Here is a 6285-nt window from a genome sequence, read left to right on the forward strand (position 1 = left end):
TATCCCATCATTTTCAATTAAAGCAGAAAGGTTAAATGAGCATATCTCCCAGCACAGCCTCCATTAATCAATTCATGGCATTCTAAGGAGGCAAAAGAAAGAGCTATTCCATTAGTTAATATTTTTGCATCACTTGCCTTTTATTGAGGCCACCAACTCATTTTACTCTTCATTTCTCTGATATTCCCATAAAATCTGGTAGTTGCTCAAAGTAGTAGCAAAGCAAGTGAAATGTGCAGTCCAGAAACATCTGATATTATTCATACAAATCAGGCAAGACTTGACCAAGAGCACACATTGGTCCCAGTGTCCTCACAACATTACAGCTGTGCTGTGACATTTGCTGCAGGTTTCAGAAATAAAGGGTGGGATATTCAAGATGTCAGTGTTGGTGTAACCCCACACTCACTCAGGTCTGATATTTCTCCTGTCAGCTTTGAGTGCAGAGCATTTTTGTAACATTCCCTTGTGAGCTGTCGCTCAAACAAGCAAACAAACATTTCTTCCCTTTCAGGTAGAGAAAATAGGCTGATATACAAACTCATCCTATTATTTTTCAGTTGCAAAAGCTTCAAAAGCTTGGGTTGGCAGCTGAACAGGAGACAGGCAAAGAATAACCATAAACCAAAGTCAGTGGTTCTGAAAGAGAGTTGGGGTACTTACAGGTGTTACATTTTGATGGACCTGGTTAGGCCCATCTAAAGTCCACTACTGCAGGCATTTGGAGGGTTGAATCTAGGAAGGAGTTAACCAGGATCCTTGGTGATCAGGTTTTCCCCATTTAAAAAAAATCCCCAATTTTCAGTTAAAAAAGTAATCCCAAATCCACATTTTCCATGATTAAAATGAAACACCACTATATATTAGCAGTGTTTCATTTAAATCATGGAAAAATGTGGATCTTGGGTTACCTTTTGTTTTTTTAAATTCCCAATTTTCAGTTAAATCAGAGAAAACCAGGATCCCAGCTGATCACATGAATGCCTACATATGTTCACAGCACAGTCCCGGCACCAGGGAAGTCCAGCTGCTCACCCCAGCCCTGGAGTTGTGCTGTTTCTACCCGCTCCCAACCTTGACTGGACTACTTTTAGCCCCTCAATACCTCCCCACCAAAAACAGGTAACCCTTCCTACCCCATCCCCAAACCAACCCTCCTGCCCCTGCAAATCCATCAGCTTCTCCCCACACTGCAAGTTATTTATCTTGGCTGCCTCTGCTGTTCCCAGCAACAGTAAATGGCTGTAGATGTCACTGTTAATCTAGGTTTAGGTAGCTTAAAGTAAGCCACCCAAACCTAGACCAGGTGCAGCAAACACTTGTTTGTACCCAGTGTAGCTTCATTCCTTGGGAAAAGGCCATGAATCGGTGCCTAGAGTGTTTCTAGAACACAGTTAATAAGTCCACCACTTTTCACGGTTAAGTCTCAAACACTTATGTTTCTAGAAGAGCCCATATTTAGCCAAGTGTGCCCAAAGTTCTGTCATTATGCCGTCTTCAAGTTTCTACTGCATTTTGCATTCCCCTGCCAATAAAAACGGAGAGTGGAATTTTTGCAATGCGCTAGAAGGAAACTACCTTGTGAATTCTCACTTACCTAAACCCCATCCATCTCTGCAGATAAACAGCCCCCAGGAATTGCTGAACTGCTTTTTCTTCCACTGGCTGTCAGCCATACTTTTCCTTTATGTCTTTGCTCACCTACTACAGGGAAGGGCACAGCATAAAATTGTAAAGAGAACCAGTCTTGTTTCCATCCTAGAAGGATCGAGTCCCAGATTCATTTTTCCTGCTTGAAGGACTTCAGTAAAATTTCCTGAACACATGTATAACGGCTTCATATAAGGATAAACCAAAGCAAGAACTCTACTTCAACTTCAAATGAAGGTGAAGATTACATTAATTAGAACACACACTATGCACAACTTCCTTCCTCTCGCTCAGGTTTCACCCTCCTGGAGTGTTACCACGCAGGTGCTCTAAAGAAGCCATTTCACTCAGTCTGGATGAGGGGAGGGAAGGCGACCCGCTCTGGTTTCACCCTCTCAGGTTAGGATACCAGGGAAAGGCCACTCAGCTTGAGATGCTAGGACATGCTAGAAACCACAATCCTACTAATTTGGCATCCACAATTCAACAAAGTGTTGAAGACCTGGAGAGGGGTTCCAGAAAAACAATACAAACATTTAAAGAATCAACATACATGCTTTATAGTATAGGATCTATTTAGTTTTGCAAAAGGAAGGTTAAGGTGTGAACTGATTAGTCTATACCTATCCATGCAGGGAACAGAACTTTGATAAGACAGGTATCTTCAGTCTACAGAAAAAGGTCTATTTATATGCAACTGCCAAAAGCTGCAGTTAATCAAATACAAGCTGAAAATAAGTTACAGGCTTTTAACACTGAGATAATCAGCTATTGGAGCAAAGTATATAGGGTTGGGATAAATTCTCCAATAATGAAAATTATTAAATCAATGCTGGACATTTACTTTTTCAATCATCTACTTCCCTTCAAGGAGCTTCTTCCTAGCTACCTTCAGGAAAGTCCTATGGCCTGTATGGTAGTGAAGATCAGTCAGTCATCTCTTCTGAGCTCATTATCTATCAAGCCATGAATCCCAGGAGTAACCATCTCCACACATTTATGTGTGGCTATTTTGTCCATGAATTACAGTCTGCCTTTCTGTTTACATGGCGAGCTCTGCAGTACATGGATGTGTGTGTATACAGGGTACCCCAGAATAATGTAGCAGGGGCTCTGCTGTAGTATAAATCACTTCTTTCATGCTTTGACCCAATCAAATTCCATTCAAATTTCTGTCAATGAGGATTAAGATTATATTACTAATAACTTTTTTTACTGTAGACTTATGAAAAGCCATCCAAGTATCTTTGTTTCTTTGATACTTTGAAAAACAGCCACATTCTTAACAATGTAATAGTTAAACTTCAAAATCTGGAACAGCCTTGCAATCACAGCTTTGTCACTCAGTATAAGTTACTGTACAGTTCAGAAGTGAGAAGTATCTTTCTCTCCATTTGAAGTCAACTCTTCAGTGTCTAGTCCCTGAGTAGACAAGTCTGAGTCTCTCAAGTATCATTCATTTTAGTTTCCAGTAACAGTAGTTTGTTTCCTAACTTGACAAACTTCCTTCTCCAGTGGAACCACTTGTTTCCCCTCTAGTAAAAGCCAGCTCAACTGGAACAGGATCAAGATGATTCAACCTTTCTCAGTGGAGCAGCATCCCATCATTGTGTTCCCCACTGGATTTTTCCAGCATTCATTTTATAGCCAGTGCACCAGCTAAATCAAATAGATACTTAAAAAAAAAAAGATCATCTAGAGACAAAGATTTAATCAGGCATTTTCCAGATTGAGGAAGGAATTATTTTGGATGTATTTGATGATTAGTCTTTTAAGAGGAAAGGATAAGAGCAGGGTTAAATAGGCTCTATTCTGGTCAAGTGCATTTTAATAAGGATAGTTTGTCCAATGTGCTAGACACTGTAGCAACATTACAGTTAATTTTTAATATCTGGAAAGCACATGGATGCCAAAGCTATGGAGCTATGTGAAGTTTTATATAAATCTATCAGAACCCAATTAAGTATGCTGCCTGCTGCAGAACAGAGATAATTAAACATTTAAAGTTTTAGCTGAAAGTCTCAAGATACCCATCAGTGCAGTAAGTTTTTTTTATCTCATCAGTTTTGACTGGACATGTTCCCAGCACTAGAACACCCACAGGGATGGGTGTTAAAACTGGGAATAATTTCTTCGGTTGTTTTAAGGTCCTGATCAGAGGAAAAGGAGGACCAAGTCAAGGCAATCTGAGGCATCAGCACATTTTATAGGGTCCTATTACTCTTTGGGATAGCAATGGCAGATACACCCAGTAAAGATATATCTGGTAGTCTGGCAAAGGACCTGCCACTATCCTTCTTTGAGTAAGATGAGTCCTTGCCCTTCACAAACTAACATTCCCTATGTCTATGAGCAATGTGGGCTCTTTCCCAGCCAAGATGTGCCTTAGCCTCTACATGCATAAATGTAATACAGCATTGAACCTCCTTCCCAGACTTGTCAATTATTTCCATTTTGGGGAGACAGAAGCAACATCCAAGGCCTTTATCATTCACTGATATTCTGAAGTGGATGTATTGCTGTTGTCCCCCAACAGGAGAGAAAGCTTCAAAGAGATTGTTCCAGGCTAGCGCCAACTACAATCAAGCCAGGTTTGCATGGTTTTACTCAAAACCATGGAGATCATATATTCTAAAAACAACAGAAAAATACAATCTTGATCACATTGTGTACCTCTGGGAGCTGGGTCTCTATGCCAGCACCTTAATTTGGTCACATGGGATTAGATCCTTCACAGATTTTGCAAACTACCTTGCATTTTTCAGAATTTTTCTTTTGAAGATCGTCAGGCACATCTACAGTATTTCTGGCCTATGGAGTCCTAAGTATAACAAACAGAGACTTGAAAAGCCTATCTGATTTGCTTTGGGTTACATGGTGGCAGTGCCAGAGGGCCACCATCTTATCAGTTTCATAAGGAAGGTTCTTTAGACACCTATTTTGCAAGCCAATTTTCTGCACTGTGAAGAGCAAGAAACAAGTTTTCAAGAACACCTATACTTTGAAGGTCATATTTTCATTTTGATTCATAGACTCTTGTGTGTAAATCTGTAAGAAGTGACACCGAAACAAGAATTGCCTTTCATTTCTTCAGATCAGTAGTACTCTTCAGACAGAGGAACAGTTTATGCAAATAACTGAGCCTTATATACACAGATGAAGTTCCTTAAGTATATAACCTTTGTCTTTCATTTCATCATGGTTCCAAGATGGGGAGGTCAACCAATGTCATGTCTGGTAAAGAAGTCTACATAACCAAATCTATATATCTATATCTATGTCTTCACTCATATTGTTAATATTGCCGTTTCTTAATGGAAATTATCAAATACCAACCAAAGAAACAAAAAAGGATTTAAATGGCAGAAACCCTTCTTTTCTGCTGTAATTGCAAAATGTATTTGTAAATATTAATACGTGTGATAGGTGTATGTTTCCATAACTAGCAGTTGGCTTCTTGCTTCTCACCCCCATCTTGAAAGAGAGGGAGACCTTTTTTCTTCTGATTAAACACCTAATTCCCTTACTGCTCATCACTGAAGGTTTCAGGCATTTGTGTCCAGCTGAATAAAACTAGAGCTAGACTGGTCTCAGTGGTGACAGACGACAGAACAAGAAGCAATGGTCTCGAGTTGCAGCAAGGGAGGTTTAGGTTGGATATTAGGAAAAACTCTGTCAATAGGAGATTACCTAGAGAGGTGGTGGAATCTCCATCCTTGGAGGTTTTTAAGACCTGACTTGACAAAGCCCTGGTTGGGATGATCTAGTTGGGGATGATTCTGCTTTGAGCAGGGGGTTGGACTAGATGACCTTCTGAGGTACTTTCCAACCCTAATTTTTTATGATTCTAAGAAAACTATGATTAAACTTGTCCTTGTTAGTTGGACCAGATGAGACCAAAGCACAAAAAATAGCTTTAATCTAAAATGCATATGTTAAGAGCCCAGTGGAATGAGCAGTAAAGTCCTATTCCACAAGGACTCTAATACACATGTAACATTAGGCAGATGAGTAGTGTCGCAGAAGTCTTCAGGGCAACTCCTCTGCACAAAACTAAAGGAGTATTTAAGTTGACCCCAAACCTAGATAAGCTTGGCCAGCACATAGCAGGTTTAGACCTCAGTTAAAAAAAAAAATCTAACAATTCCTAGCAACACTTTATTTCCTAAGCAATCTAGTCTGCATGCTAAGTTCAGTATCCTGGATAACTTAAAACAGTTCTGAATAATGAAATAACAGAATACATACAGCATCTCAGTAGGGGAATACACCTTGTGCTATTTCCACCATGGACATGCTTCATTCTGAGTTTAGTGTGAATATCTATCTACATATTAAATACCCTTGCCAAGATATTCCCATTACAATCAGCCAGGAAACAGCTATAATGAACACACACTACAAGAAACTATTTCCAATCAATGTAGGCTCCACTGAAGACTCTTTCTGATCCCTCTTTCTATGCTTTGCAAATCCACAAAACATTCTTCGTTATATTTTGAAGGCTATTTTAAGCTGCTCATTTCAGAAGGCCCCTTTTAATCCATCTGTATCTGAAACGTTCATGGTGACACAATGCAAGTCATTGGGTGTATTTACATATGCAATTACGGCACTTGTGGAGCTTATTGCTCT

Source organism: Alligator mississippiensis, chromosome 1 (genome assembly GCF_030867095.1).
Source record: "Alligator mississippiensis isolate rAllMis1 chromosome 1, rAllMis1, whole genome shotgun sequence".
NCBI classification, from domain to species: Eukaryota; Metazoa; Chordata; order Crocodylia; family Alligatoridae; genus Alligator; species Alligator mississippiensis.